This window comes from Dermacentor silvarum, chromosome 2, assembly GCF_013339745.2.
Source record: "Dermacentor silvarum isolate Dsil-2018 chromosome 2, BIME_Dsil_1.4, whole genome shotgun sequence".
NCBI lineage: Eukaryota > Metazoa > Arthropoda > Arachnida > Ixodida > Ixodidae > Dermacentor > Dermacentor silvarum.
The window spans coordinates 219,288,794-219,305,299 of record NC_051155.1 but is presented as its reverse complement, the minus strand read 5'-3'; the positions used below and the strand labels follow the sequence as shown (position 1 = coordinate 219,305,299).

The 16,506-nt window shown below is 44.5% G+C and overlaps 1 pseudogene; it reads right to left on the bottom strand.

Moving 5' to 3' along the window:
- Window positions 1–1,045: 1,045 nt before the first annotated feature.
- Window positions 1,046–3,598, bottom strand: LOC119440708 (gonadotropin-releasing hormone II receptor-like; annotated as a pseudogene).
- Window positions 3,599–16,506: the final 12,908 nt, after the last annotated feature.

Here is a 16,506-nt window from a genome sequence, read left to right as displayed (position 1 = left end):
TTAAACGTCTTGGGTGTCGGGCCCAGTCCTACGTTCTCTGACTCCTCCCGCGGAATACATACAGCAAATCATCGGACCCCCTGACGCAACAGCATTTAGAACTTTGAAATTTCTCCATGATTACCCCCCTAAAACGCACTTTACTGCTACTCGAGGCTACAGTTTCGAAAGGACCTGCAGCTTAACACATCATAGAACTCAAAAGTGTAGTCCACGTAATTTGGTAGCTTGCCGCGCCACAACTAATTATGTCACCCTCTTATAGCATTGCGCATAAATTTCTTTCAAATTACTTTAGGTGACCTTTGTAACGGGCGTTTCGAGTGGACCGTACCGCCCACATTTAGTCGCAATAGCAGCTTCGCTGATAAGATACCGACTGCAATTACTCATTTGCTATGGTAGAGACTGAACCTATCTCCTGCATCATCGAATAATAGCGAAGGAAGCATGTTTTTTTTTTTTCTCCAGTTACATCTTTATGAAGTCATCAGGTAAGAAAGTTTCCTTTAGCGGGACTGTCAAGGCAACTCGCGCCATCTACTGGTATTGCACTGCGAGGGCTCTGGCTGTTTACGCTACAGTGAACCGTGCTCCACGTGTCATTTCCAGCACGTCCTTCCTGATGTACCTTTGAGACACACGAAATGCTGGATTCTGTGTTTGTCTTGTTAAACCTTGCCTCCCCTTTTATTCTCTGCCTGGCCAGGCCCGCCCATTCTCTGCTTTGGTGTGCAATTGAAAGATAAAGAAAGACCCTGCAGCCCCGCCCCCTTCCCATATTCCTTGACAGCCAGTAGTGCAAAAGAAAACGGCTACAAGGGCGGCGAAATATTTTGCCGTAATATTTCACCGAGCAAATGCCGCGTTCATATTCTCACAGAAGTCAGCACGAAGTGCGCTCGCGGAATCCGATATATCACCACCAGCACCACCACTACCGTATTCGAACTTATAAATTTGCATGTACTTACCCAAGCAACGATGCACTGAGGTTTTCTGCAGTTATAGATATTTTGATACAATAATGGCATTTGCTTTTTTTTATTGAAAAAAAAACAACAACAAAAGACAACGAAGGTGGCATAGTCACAATATATTGTAGTGACGGTCCAGCCTTTTGACATCAGTATACGAGAAGGTAAATATTACAAAAAAAAAGAGACGATAGCAAAGTGATAAATAAAAAAAATACACATGCACAGAACACGCGCAAGGTGAGTAATACCCGAAGGGACACACGGAAGCACAGTAACTCTCGATGTCTTATACGGAATGCGTGCGTCCACAAAAGATAATATAAGCACGCTCGCTTAGAGATATAAATGCGGAGCCAAGCCGACGGGAATGTTCTCCGACTTTTACACAGTCGGCTTATAAGGTACCATATGTAGCTAAAGTCGTCAGTGTCCGGAACGCACAGATGAGTCGCCCAGCAGCACAGGAGGTCAAGCTGCCAGTGTTCACCACAGCAGAACCACCATAAAACGTCACTGTCTGCCACCACGTTGCAGAGGAGGCTCCCGGAAGCGTCGGAAAGGTCTGAACCGTCATAAGCTGCTGAGTTCGGTAGGTAAACACGAGGAAGAGGTTGCGCTGTTTTCCCTCGGGGTTAGGGTGAACACGGGCGGCGAGTTGTATTTTCCCGGAACCGTGTACAGCTCGACGTCACCGTTAGCGCAACTGGAGTGGCCTGCGGGAAGCTCAGCGACTGCGTCTTTACGGAATGGCATCACGAAGCGTTTTCGCTTAGCGCTTCCGCTGCTTTTTTGAAAGAAGAGGAAGATGTAGGGGTTCACCGTGCTGTTCGAGGCCGAGATGACGCCGAATAGCGCCACCATGTTTTGATCCAGAGAGGCGCCGGTGCCGGCAAAGGCCAGGACCATTTCCAGTACCATGTAGGGAACGTTCGTCACCAAGAATGTGATGAAAATGGCGGCAGTGAGCTTGACGGTCTTCACCTGCGAAGCAGAATGGAAAGAGAGGGAGTTTAGAATTGGGACCAGTATTGACAACGGAACTCGTGCGCGATAAACATTCAGCTACCTGCTCATTTAGAGACAAATAGATGGCCAGATGGATCCAACAGTGAGCAAATAGTTGTGAACTAAAGGCTTAGTGCGTTCAGCGTCGGATAATGTAAGTTACACGGCACAACATTATCATACTGGACTATTCACGTGGTCGAACAACGCCCTAAAAGTGCAAATACGTAATACATTTGCCAAAATTCAAGTGAAACCGCGTGCGACTGTAGCTGTCCTCCATGGCCATGTAACTGCGCGTTGGAGAGAGACATGACAACCCTAAAGGGTCACCCGAGACGGGCCATATAGTCTGTCTACCACACAACTGAGCAACTGGTCAGATCTCAAGCGTTAGTGCGCCTCTGAATAAATGTCCTGTCCTACCACACAACTGAGCAACCATGGTCAGATCTCAAGCGTTAGTGCGCCTCTGAATAAATGTCCATATTACTTGAAAAAGAGGTAACTTTTCTAAGCCTGCAGTTAACACATAATCCTGCAGTTCACAGATTAAGCCTGCAGTTCACACATAATGAGGAATTTTTGCTATCTTTCTTGTTTCACGCTGTATTGCGCAATCTTGCCACGTGATATAAATTGCGCGTTAATTCCTAGAAACGTTTATTTCATCTTTAGCACCGCTTCAGCAATGATTCATCTCGAACTTTCCCACCTAACAACCTCTTCAAGAATGTATTATTATCATTTAAGGTCTCTGTACTCATTCCCATGCAGGCCAATGCCCAAGCACATCGGACATATTTAACGAAACTTGAACAGTACCTTTGCCTTCGGGAAGGGCGAGGCAGTCTGATGTCGACTCTTGAGCGCCGAGCTCTGTTTCCAAATCTCGATCAGGATGCGGCCGTAAAGCACCACCAGCAGAATGAGGGGAAGTACGAAAACGCCTGAGGAAAACGAAGGTCATGTACAGTTGGCGAGGTAGCGGCGACTCCGTCTTGCGGGCATAGAAAACTGACGCGCAGTACTGGAGACCTTCGCCGGCTTCAACGAGCCGGAACATGTACAGGTTGGGCAGAGAAGGAATCAGTGAGGCTAACCAGGCCCCGACAGCCAGGTGCGAGGGCACCATGCAGGTGGCGAGCGGGTACACGATGGCGAAGTGCCTGTCCAGAGCTATGCTCACGATCATGTACGTGGACGACGCGAGCGCGAAAGTTTGGAGAACCTTAAAGACTCTGCAGAATGCGTCACCGGCAATCCAGGCGCGGCCCATGATCTCCCACACCGGTCTGCGATGTCATCGTCACTGTTGTCACTAGAAGGTCGGCAACGGCAAGGTTCAAGAAGAGCACGTGCGCTTTCTGGTATCGTCTGCGGCGATGGTTTCGTAGCAGCCGCCAGCAGACGACGCAGTTGCCAGCAATTGAGAAGGCGATCATGATTATGATAACAGTGATGCGCACATGACTGTGGTACTGCGGACCGAACACTGACTCTTCACTACTGTTTCCACTTTCGGTGGTCTGCAGGGATGATAAGTTAAAAGTGGCGTTCCTTGCACTGTCTTCCAAGGCGGCATGGTTGGAGGCCTTTGTGATGTCCGGCATCGCTCAAGGTTGCCTCGCGTTACCCACCATAAGGCCTATAATCCAGAGCTTGGTGCCAGCGGAAGTGATCAAATAGAGGGGCTGAAAAAAAAGAGAATAAAAATTCATCAGCGGTTCAGAATTAGTATGGCGCGTGAAATTGAATCAATGTTTCTACTGCACATTTTCGAGGAATGCTGCACGATAAGCGTGCGATGCATGGCTTAAGAGATATACACGTGGGCCCAGTGATAGTATTACGGCACGAAGGCCTATTTTTAAATCACGAAACGGTGCAGTCACAGTTTCTGTCTACAATGTTATTTCAGCAAGCACGAAAAGAACCTTAGGAGCCGTTATATTTCAGAGCTTTGCTGTGTAACAGGTTGATATACATCTAGTACCGCAGAAATTACTGTAGCGTTAAAGTAAAAAAAAAAAAAAAAAAAAAAAAAACCCAGATCCAACGCAGATGCTGAAATTCATTTGACGCAAAGCAAGTAGTTAAGTGCTATACAACGAACAACCATTGTATTTATATTCATTCTCATGCAACGCGTAATCTCTTGACAGTTGACAGTTGACAAGAACTTTATGGAAAGGTCCTGAGGAAAAAGATAATCTCTTGCAATATTTATATTTTGAGAGAGAGATACAAGCTTTGATACGCTGGAGATATTAGCCTGGCTGTTTACCTAACATGCTACTCCAGGTGCTGGGTGATGATTATCATATATACAGTGTTAAGCACCTAAGAGCACATACAGTGACACACACGCATACATACACTGCAGATATACATTTACAAAGTTTCGTTAAGGCTCGTGGCCCGTAAGAACTGAACTGCAGCAGTGCTTTTGTGGCGGGTAACGCACAGGTGGTGCTTTGCCATGGGTCAAGAATATATATATATATATATATATATATATATATATATATATATAACGCCAATCAGGCAGATGCGCAGTGTGAGCCGCCTAGACGCTGCGACCTCACGAGGACGAAGGCGGTGTATTAAAGAATGGTGATTACCGGTGTATGCACAGAGAAGTAATAAGTTACATTTGAGGACTATGTACATCTTGTGTTACAGTGGCACATGCGAATTCTAGGAGGATTTTCCAAGAACCGGCACACACTCATTGTCACATAGCCAGTGCTAAAATTAACGAAGCCGCTGAGTATCGCAGCTGTTCTATTAATATAACTGTGACAGAGGGATCCTTATGAGTCGACATCAAATGATCAGGTATGATGTGCTTTATTGTTCGATTGCGGAGTACAGAGATGCACTCACTGGCAGCACTTTGTCGGTGAGCCACGCAGGACTATAATATAAGCTCCTTTGCTGAAACTTGTATCCGGCGCACATACAACATGCATGTAATGTCCACAGATATATCCGGCGAGATCATGCATGGATAGAGGGGGATGTCGTAATGTCCTGAAAACCCCCTTAAAAAATTATGTACGCAGCGCCACCGTACGGCGCATGTCAAACTCATGAAATCCTTCTTCCCAGCAGTTAATGTTCTTTTGCACTGAAGAGACAGCATAGGTTTAATGATGATTGAAGTGAACCCATCAGTACGTGAAATACTCATCATAAATCACCATGTGAGGGAATGGAGAAAGTGGTCAAAAGGGCTGGCAACCATGTATAGTGTAATTGAAATAGCCAACCAAGTGTCATGAAAAAAAAAAAAAGTGAGAGAAATGGAGACGGTAAATTGAATGCGAAGGATGGAAGCGAAAAATCTACAAAGATTAACATATACGGCAAGAGAGAAATCAGGAGAGAAAATCTGTACGACAACACAAAGGGCAGTGCCTTGGTAGTTGAGGCCCGAGTCGGCTGCCTGAGAACAATAACATACCGGAGCAAATATTCGCAACGGGATGAGGAATGTGCCTGCTGCAGAAAAAGTCAGGCGACGATTCAGCAGAGCGTAATGGAATTCCAGGGTATTAACACAACAATAACCGTAGAAGCGCTAGGGATTCACCTTCCAGAAGCGCTAGAATTCAAAGTGGATGGAAGCATAGACGTTTAGATTACTGGTGAAAAAAAAATGAAAAAAAAAAGCTGGGAAGAGATCGCTAGAGCCGGGTTCGTGACAAACATAGGTAACATTGGTTGCATAATTTTCATGCAACCAATATGGTTGAAGAAACCCTAATAGCCTTTTTCTAAACCCGACGAGCGAATCTGAAACTTTCGCAACCCTTTGTTCACTTGGAAACCGCGCCGCTCTCGACATAGATAATTTATAAATAAAACCTGTAAAATACGTCGCCGATTTCATTGCACCAGTACTCACTCATATCTACAATCTAGCCCTCTCGACCGGAACTTTTCCAGAAAAATGCAAATGTCACAAGTTATTGTAATTTTTAAAAGCGGAGATAAAAATAACCTGGCCAATTACCAACCAATTTCACTTCTACCGCTGTTCTCTAAAGGTCTGGAGGAACTGTTACATTGTAGGATTTCTTCTTTCGTAGATAAATTCAATTTGATGAATGAATGTCAGTTTGGTTTTCGCAAAGGTCAATCGACGGAGCATGCTCTACTAACACAAAAAGAAATAATTCTAAAAGTATTCGAGGAAAAAAAAGTTTGTTATTGGATTATGTGCAGATTTTGCAAAAGCATTCGACAGTTTGAGCCGCGACACATTATTACTAAAACTTGAACTTTGCGGGACAAGAGCTAGGAGTACCTCTACAAAATTTAACATCATATTTAAAATACCGGAAACAGTGCGTTTCTATCAACGACAACTCATCCCCTCTGAAATCGATAAATGCTGGTGTTGCCCAAGGAAGCATTCTTGGACCGCTCTTGTTTAATTTATATGTTGATGATGTCACTAGCATTAGAAAAGCACCAACGTATTTAATGTACGCGGATGACTTGACTGTTCATTTTGCGCGTCCAACATTAAAACACTTCAGTTAAACATCAATGATTTCCTCCAAGGCCAGCTGGCATGGAGTAATATAAATTTCATTAAAAATAAATAGAAGCAAAACTAAAGCAATCCCTTTTACTCCTAAACAGTCACCGGTAGTTCTCACAGAAAATCTTATGCTTGAACAAATACCTTTAGAGGTTTATGACTCCTTCAAAACACTTGGTGTATACTTCCACAAGCATATGTCCTGGTACACGCATGTTGAACACATTATTACTAAACTTTCTAGTACTGTCGGCAGTCGGCTAGATTACGTTTTTTTCTACTACCCAATATCACATTATTGATTTACTACGCATAATTTTTGCCAAACTTAAACTATTGCTTTTTTCTGTGGGACAAAACTACGTCATCCAATTTACATCAGTTGTGTGTACTTCAGAAAAAAGCCCTTAGACGCATAGCTGGCGTGCCCTTCAATGCACATACAGAGCAACTTTTCAGGCGGTTTAATGTAATACCTGTTCGTAATCTTTATTTATATAATGTGGCCAAACGATTTAAACATAGCATGAATGCTAGGGAAGACATCATAACGTCGTTATCGCACTTGAAGATTAGGACACCGATATACAACACACCCATCAAAGAGTATTGGAAAGTCCCGTTTTGTCGAACGAAATATGGAGAACAAATGCTTCAATACAGCGTACCTGTACTTATAATTTTTTTTCATGAACGTGAGATCGCTATCACAACTGTCAGCAAAAATATACTGCGCTCGATCTTCGTGACGCATTCATGATACCATCTGTTCTACGCGAATAAGTTTTTGTGAAAACTAATATGCATTTCATTATAAGCATTTCATGTATATAACCCTGCAATTCTTTGTATTTTCTGCATCTTTTTTTTTTCTACAGGGAATGTGTGAAGCCATAGCTTGTGTCTCAAATTTTGATTTTGATGTTGAAATGTATGCTGTTTTGTTTTTAACGCTTCTTGTGCTCACATAATTGAAATGTTAGAAATAGTCTCACTGATTTATCCTACTGTATGCCTTGTAAAGGGGGTCCGAACCTTTGTCAAGTGAATTAATTTTCACTTTTAGTTCGGATTTCCTCCCTTAATATGGAAATAAACTGAATTCAACTGTATAGTATAGATATACAACTTTTAATGAAGGACGGCAAATATAAACTAGAGATAAAAAAATTCTAGCCTACAATAGACCTATTGTAAAACCTGATTAACTCAAGCAGGCCAGATGACAATTTGTCGCGCGGCCCCGTTTCGTAGGGGATGCCAGTAAAAATCGACATAATCACCCCAGTTATCATCACTATTATGAGGACACTCGCTTCAGACTCCATACCCAAAGGCCTGAAACAACAGGGACAGACTAGCTAAAGTTTTTCAGTGAAATAGTCGTCACAGGGTTCGAGCCTGTATCACGCGATCATTTATAACGGCAATATTTATAATGAACGCAAGGCCACGCACCTTAATACCTTGTTTTTCAATAAACCGTTTACTCACTCTCTGTAGTGACAACGCAAAAAGACGACCAGAAAGAGGTGACTTGAGCTGGTTTGATTTGCCGGAGCTGCCTCGAAGGCGGCACATGCACTGGCCCATCTCTCGTGCGTAGTCGCTAAGCCTTACAAGAAAATTATAGCGCGGAGCGAAGGCGTGCCTTTTTAACTCATGGGGGTGGGGCATCTTTAAAGAAGCAATCGCCAGTGTCGTACTTCTATGTCCCAATTTGATATCGTTTGGCGGCTTTTAAGTCAACTGCTGTGATATTTCTCAAACAAGCTTGCATGCATCGTGCAGTTGAAATTGGTGAGAAATGTGGCCCGCTTGACGTAAGCTTTTCCTAGAACTACGGTCAAGGCTGCGGCTGACAGTTAGCGCAAGTTAGAATCAAAAGGCTAGACACTAGTTGTCAAGTGTTGCGAATGCTCTCCTTACAGGTGAGAGACGATAAACCGCGCAAGACAGAGATAGACTTCCCCGCACATTGGCTTGCATCCTGGAAGCCCTGCGACTTTACCCTCCCGCCCTGCAAGGGATGCCTCGCAGACTGCAGCATGACAAATGGCTAGGCAAGTGCGGAAGCGTAAATTCAGAAAATACAGGAGTAGTGGATTGTGCCTGTGCTGGTGCGCGAGTTACAAAAACGAACAAAAGGAAAGCGACGTTCTTGATGGGCCAAGAATTATGTGGGTGCATGAAATGCTCTGTAGTATCACACCTGCATACGCATCTCCACCACTCGGGTACTGCGTAATAATTGTCTATCGTATTACTTCGATGAAACACTTGATCAACACGTAAGCCTTCGTTTTTTTTTTGGTTCTCGCTGTTTTGGCTACGAAACATATGGCTTATATACTCACGAGGGGGATTGGGAACATTGAAGTTGATGGAAAGCACCCATGACACGGAAAAAGTAAGTACACAAACAATCAAAAAGAAAGCACTGGGTAACATAAGGCCAACGGTATTTTGATTAGGCGTGCTTCCCCGAAAAATTTAGATACAACAGATCAGCCCCCCAGACAGCGTAACCGTCCGGACGCTTCAGTGAACTTACGCAGAGTTACTATATTAGACCTGTGGCTGGTATCCAACTGACATGTACCGAATGACAATAGGTGTGACATCGATAAATTTAACCCTAGATTACTAGTAAAAAAAAATACGAAGAATAATTGAAAGGAGGATAAGCGGCGGCAGGAAAGAAAAAAAACATAGAATGTTTCTGGTTCTTTACAAAATGAACAGAGTAGCACAGTAAGTCGGGCGAGTCCGTTTTCATTCATGATCAACGTACAGAGCACGAAAGAGGACGAGGACACATGGAAGACTGTACTAGCGCTCACTCACAGCTGAACGTTTATTAGGGAAATCGTGTGGTATATACGTCTGAAAACAACTACACGGCAGATAAACAAAGAATACATCATCCTTTATTTAAAGCTAGCGTCTAGTGAAGTAACTTTGCTGAATTCAACATAGCATCTGTATACACAGACATGTAGATATTGCTTGGACACATTGCAGCTCTTTGTCTGAGCGTGTCAGGGAGGCCTGGCTAATGCAAACGTTACTGCGGGCAATGTGACAAGCCTCATGAATTCCTGCCTATTCGCACAGAGGACGTCCGTCGTGTAAGATGTGCAGACGCATAACTAAAGAGCGTTTTTTCTGAACGGGGCGAATTCACCCAGCAAACATGGTCATTAGTAAACATCAGCTTCAAATCAAGGAATTGCAACTCATGTTTTCTAGGCATCTCAAACGTAAACTTCAGATCAAGACTACATTCTTTAAGCATTTTACGAGTAAAATATTCACGGCCATGGCATTGAAATCACATTCTTTCAGAAACACCAAGTAATCATCAACCTACCGGTACACTAAGAGCCAAACAACTCTTACTTGCACTCCAGCGACCTGTCGGCATCATTCAGGAACATACTACTTAACAAAGTGCGCCTTCTCGAGACAGTGAGCCTTCTCCTGCAGGAGGCTACAGAGCCGTCATCCCGTACGTGCATAAATTTTCTGATGTCTCAAGTAAGTGGCCGGTCCTTATGGTGTTGATGTTGTGTTTTCAGCCCCATTGCGCTTGGGGAGGTTTGTGGTGCGCGGGCAGCAGAGAGGCGGAAAGGATTCGTCCAATCTACGGAGCTGTTGTGTGGTGAAACACGTGAAACCCTATGTCAAGTGTACAACAGGCCTGGCCTATTTTATACCGTTGTTATGAGGGAAGCGATATATAGGTCAGACGGACAGGTGTTTCCACAAGTGTTTGGCCAACGTGTACAATAAAAAACAAGAGTGATTTAGACTATTTCACCACGCATTGCCAATTGTGCCAGTGCTACTCAAAGCTACATGAAACTTCAGAGTTAGTAAAAAATATGCATGCGCTCACTAGTTTGATTATTGAGGCCTATATTATTATCAAAGCTAATGAGGCGTGCGTATGAGTCAGACTTGTATTTTGTTGTCGCCGAAGGAAGGGGCTTTATTGGATAATACGTAATTTGCGTTTCTTAGTTTTTTTTTGTCTGTGTTTTTCTAGTCACTGCTTGTTGTTTCTGATGCTTGTTTGTGTGATCTTGGCGATATCGTCAGTATACGTTGTTATACGGGACAATAGATTTTAGTCGTAATTCAGCGCCTTGTCCTGCCATTTTTCCATCGTGTAAGTATTTTCTTTGCGCTCTTTAGCCATTGTGGGCGTTATTGTGTCACAGAAAGTTCTCTTGGATGCACCGGCCGGCGCAACTGAGACTGTGTATTTCTATAGGCGTTTCATTTTCACTGCCTACAATGCGGACATGGCGTCGCGTGGAAGTACACATGATTTAGGCCGAAGCGTACTTGCCCACTTGAGAGCAGTTGACCCTGCAATAAACTACAAAAGCTTTGAGATGTAAGCTTTCAATATTACGTTTGATGCTGCAGAAAATATAGTCGCAGCATCGTTGTCACAACGTCCAAGGTGATAAAACGTAGACTTAGCGGAAAAACAAACAACCAAAAACGATGGGTCGGGCGTGACGCATGTCATCTAACACATTTAGACATCCTGCTAATGCAGAATGTGTAGCTGACAGCAAGCATTCCTTAAACACAGCAGTGCCCTGCGACCTTCACAATAGACTGTGAATGACGATGCATCGTGAATGCGATACAGCGCAACAGCTGGCAGGAAACGTCAAAAATATTCATGAAGTGTACATTGCAGCATATTTCAACGAGGCTCGTCCCATTGGCATTGTTGTCGAACAAGCAATGTGGTTGTGCAGGAAGAATATTTACAAAGAAATTATAGTAAATCAGGGTACGCGAAAGCAGAAAGCAATGCATATGTTTGTCCGCTTCTTTATTCTCCGGGCGTTCTTTCTTGGCCTATTTTAAGTATTTACGGTAAAAGGGCGTATGAGTTGAAGAATGAACCACGCTTCAAACGGCATACATACTCTGCGCAGACCATTTATCACTCTCTGAAATCCCATTCAGCGTGCAGGACCTTCAAACAACTCAGACAGATTCCGATAAGGATAAAGAAAGTAAAAAAAAAATGATATATGCGCATACCTTCGGTCTAGGACATATTGCATGCAAACAGTAAGCACATAAAAGGAAGTTTTGAGAAACTCGCAGAGCTAGGTGGAAAGTATGAAAGAAGAACCTACAGTTTACTCCAAGCATTTAACACGCGTGCTAACTGCGATCGCTCAAGTCATGTCACATTTTATACAGGGCCAGTTTAATGTAGCGCTTCCTTTCGCTCGGTTTTATTCCTTCGTCATCACCCATAAGTCATGATCGCCCGATGCTGGCGATAACGTAGTCCCATCGACTTTCGCACCACTCACGATGGGAGGCATAGGAATGAATTGTAATTGAATTCTTACACAGAATTGTAGAATCGTCCCCGGCTTAGGCTTTTCTTGTTTTACTTATATATGCCTAAGCCGCGCAGCATTTTCTTTCCTCTGAAGTAAACGTTGCAGGACTGCGGGTAGCACTCCTACTAATGGGAGATAAGGCAAAGCAAGCCATATGCAAGTCAATACATTATTCTTCGCTCTCTCTCTCTCTTTCTTTCACTCCCCCTTCCCCTCCCCACGTGTAGGGCAGCAAACTGAACTAGGTCTGGTTAACCTCCCTGCCATTGCTTCCTCCATTCCCCCCCCCCCCTCTCTCTCTCTCTCCTAGATCATATACGGACCTACCGCTCAATTGTTCTTCTGGAATTATGCGTAACATAAAATTAACGATTTCTTCTACAGCGGACAGTAAACCTTCCCGATAACGGGGCGACATCTGCATCTGGTCCTCTGAAGTGAACAGCCTGGACTGGACGTCTTCTCGAGGCACCAGCGGAGAGAGCCGATTATCTCCTCGTATTTCTAAGGTCAAATCTCAAGTGTCCTGAGAAAAAAAAAGAGAGAAAAAATAAATAAAAGCGCCATAGTGGCATTTAATAGCAAACCGATGACGAGATCTACAATCAATTTCAATCGACGGGCGAGCTGTTTCCCTCAACCCGTTCTTGTCGTCGCCATCGACAGTGATAATGCGACTATACTATTGACAGTAACACTGCATGTCCCTCAAAGTGACTAATCATAAGTATCTCACAATTGCAAGGTTTGCGAACAATACCAACGTGTCGCCAACAAGCCTGAAACAGTTTATGCAATTGCTTTTGTAGATAAGGTTAAATGGCGACTAACTGGATAGGTTGGAAGCCGGCGCAGTTGCTTCCGTGTGAGGTGCAATATTATCGACTTTCTCTGCCATCGCTGTGTTCACTACCAAGCAACGGAGAAACTGATCCGGTATTAAAAAAACACTTTACGCTAGAGTTATTCGTAAGAGAATTTTGCCAGCAACCTTGATGCTGGCCAGCCAATTGCAAAGAACACTTACAAACGAAGGCCTTTCCGAATTCGGCCCAGTATTCCGTCAATGCTCCCGGCTGTTATAGCTCTTGATTCGTTGCTGAAGCCACCTTTTCGCAACAATCTGCTTCACGAAATCGGGCAGCTTTGTCGAAGGCGCAGTGTTCATCAGTCTAACAACGGCCGAATCGACAAAACAAGCCGGCGTTTTGACTAGAGCGTCTTTCACCTTCATGGTCCATCAACGCGCTGGTGATTGACAATCGCGAATCGTTGTTACGCACGCATATCACTGTGCCTTTGACACACCATTGTAGCTGACACAGCAAAATGCATCGCATATTTCACGCCAGAAAGAAAGTCCTCTTACCGATTCAATCTACACGACCATTGTGAAATAATCGGGGTCAAGGGAAGGACCCTCTTTTTGCTGCTCACGCAGTGTCTAATGCTGGTGTCACACGGGCACACGGGCACGGGCACACGGGTGCGCGGTCAACTGGCTGCCGCAAAGAAGCCAATCGCGATAGAAAATTTTGATTCATATTGAGATCGATTGCGGTTGAAAGTGCCCCTGTGGCACGAGTAGTATTCTTAACGCGTTGCGCCGTCGAATAAATTACAGTTAGCTTCCTTTTGGGCATGCAACATTGTCACTGCTTTGTAATGTAATGTAATGTAAAAAGAGCACGGGCCGCAGCTATAGCTGTACATGGAGGGCTTTTTCAGAGCAATGTATTCAAGTTGGCATAATGGGCAACGTATCAGCGCGCACTAGTCATCGAGTCATCTTAAGCTCGCAAGCGCATTCAATCTCAATCGGAAATTCTATACGACTCTATGAACTCAATGTGAAATTCTATACGAAAAAAAGACGGAAATAGAATGGTGAGCAGTAGTGATGCACAGAGACGTGCGCATAGGCTACGCGTGTCCGTCTCCGAGCATGATTAATCGACAATTGTAAGCTCTCGCGTACGAGAGCTCTATGAAACATATTTAAATGGTCGAGAAGCAATTGCTACCACAAGGACGCCAGTTATGTGTTTGCTTCAAATATGCTCTTCAGGTAGTTTCACCGTTTCCATATTTGAATGCTTCAAAGTTAGGCAATCATTATGTTCTATTTCCGATCACGGCTATGCGCCACTCAACGAAACGCTGCTGCTATGGAAAAGCAACGGAGCCTGCGCTTACGTTCTACAACAAGACAACGGGATATGAGGCAATCACAAAGCTCTCGCACTAAGCCTGCAACGTGTATGATCACATAAATTCCAGGGGGAAATGGTAAAGCGCGAATTTCGTCGCTCATCTCATCTGTCTGTGCGTACACTTGCATATGCTATTCGCTTTTCCAGAGAAACGTCGCACACACGCATCTGACGACAAATTGGGAATTCGGGCATCAGTTCGGGGAATCGAACGGCGGCGCAAACAACGGGCGCACTCAGGCACGTACCCCGCATTTCGCACGGCGTTTGTGTTTCAAGCATGCAGGCGTCTCTCGGGTTCTTGGCCTGCGCGCGGATCGCGGCAGTTAGAGAGAAAACCCGCGGCGTGGGCTGCACCTTTGCCGATCTGGGAGCCTAGATAGTTATCAGGAAAACATTTTGAGCCCCCATTCAGCGTGTCTAACTCAAATTTCCAGCCCATTCGTCACTTACTTCCTTTGCTAAAGGGCGCAGGTTGAAAGTCTTGAGCTTGAATAGGATTCACGTGTATACACGCGATTCTATATTCAGCACATCTGCGGTCTACATTCGTCATCCACCGTCATACTTGTCCTTTCTCCCTTTCCCTTCTTACAGGGGCAGCGTATCTTTGCAATGTTCAGCTGTTTGCTTTTTCTTGCAAATAAACGTCCTAACAATGTTGTCCTCTCTCTCTGTGAGAACTGTGACGAATAAAGTGGATCCCGGTTTCACGGTTATCGATGCAGACAGCCTTCTTCGCTCAAACCCGATTTCCTGAATATATTTCAGTGAAAGCGGTCGGGAGCTCCACTTTCCAAGGATATCGGTTCTCTCCCGTTTTGCATGTTCCTTGGTTATCATGCGCTGCGGTGACGGATTCATCCCGGTGATGACGTCATGCAAGCCAGTGATGAAGGGCCCGAACAATGCAAAGTGAAAGGACGCGGACCGATGCAATACAAAAGCCCAGCGTTTGCTGTGCCTGAATGTGCTGGCTTTAAGACACGTATATAGTACAGTAATCCAAGCGGCGCATTATAACGCACTCTACCACATGACAACTGCACACAATAACACTATATAACCGTATTATTTGTTCACTGCTCATTCTTCCTGCCTTCTAGCTGAAGGCCGCGCGTTCGCAATCGCCGGGAGCGCGGTGTGCATGTGTTGTTCTCCCTCTGTGTCCATGTACTAGTTGCCCCACACCGAAAGGCCTTCATGGCGCCGGGATTGGCCATTCTGCGGAACGGATTGTGAGAAATGAATACCGACCTGAGGAAAAGTAATCCTTGCAAAATACGGCTCCTAGCTTGGTATATAGTAAGTTAAAACGAAGGCACGACATCTGTCGCTGAATATCGCCCACCCTACGTGGATAGGTCATTGAATGAGCATGTGTCCTGTCGGACGCCCTTGCTCGAGGACCTCATAAATGTGAAGCACGGATTCCCCCGGGGCTAGCTATACATATATTTCTGTTCATTTCCCCCGGTGTAGGGTAGCCAACCGGACGTTATTCTGGTTAACCTCCCTGCCTTCTGCCTTTCTCTTGCTTCCTTCCTTCCACACGCGCAGTTCAAGACATGTTTCCCGCGAACGTTCGAGCGAAGCACGAGCCCTACAGTATAACGAATGTCGAGCAAACAAATGGACTGTCATTGAACATTAGAATCGTTTGTCTTGTGTATTGAGAAGGGGAAATATTATGAACGCGCGCCTAGAGTGTAGTGGGAAATACACGCAGCTCAGCTGTTTTCTGTAATGAAGCTGTGGGGTTGTGTTGCAGTGCACGTATCCTTTTCTCTCATATGAGCTGCGGTAACCAGCTTAATTAATGCACTGTAAGTAAATGTGGGTATAGTACAGCCTCCTCTAAAAGGGAACACGAACTTATGCCCGTCTGTGATATAGAGCAGAAAACTGTTACTACGTCGGTAATAACCTCAGCGGAGTTTCTCTTGTTCTCTTAATCTCCCCCCCCCCCCCCCCTGCCTTTTCTCTTCTTCCAGTGGGCAGGGTAGCCAACCGAGCTCAGTCTTGGTTAACCTCTTTGCCTTTCATTTATCTCTCTCTCTCTCCATATATATATATATATATATATATATATATATATATATATATATATATAGCATACAATATTATATCATTTCGAAAAGCCTTCACATATTGAGGAAAATCGGCGTCTGATTTTGTGCGTTGGGTAGACATCGATCGAGAAAAGATTGCTGCGGGCGTATTCTTATTTAATCTGAGTAGTAATCGATGCTGACGTACTGATTAGACGTTCCCTTTAGCGTTCGGCCATTATTATAACTATACAGTGCACCTGTAACTAATGTCTAGCACAGTGGTTTGCAGTAATTATAAGTTGCACCTCAAGC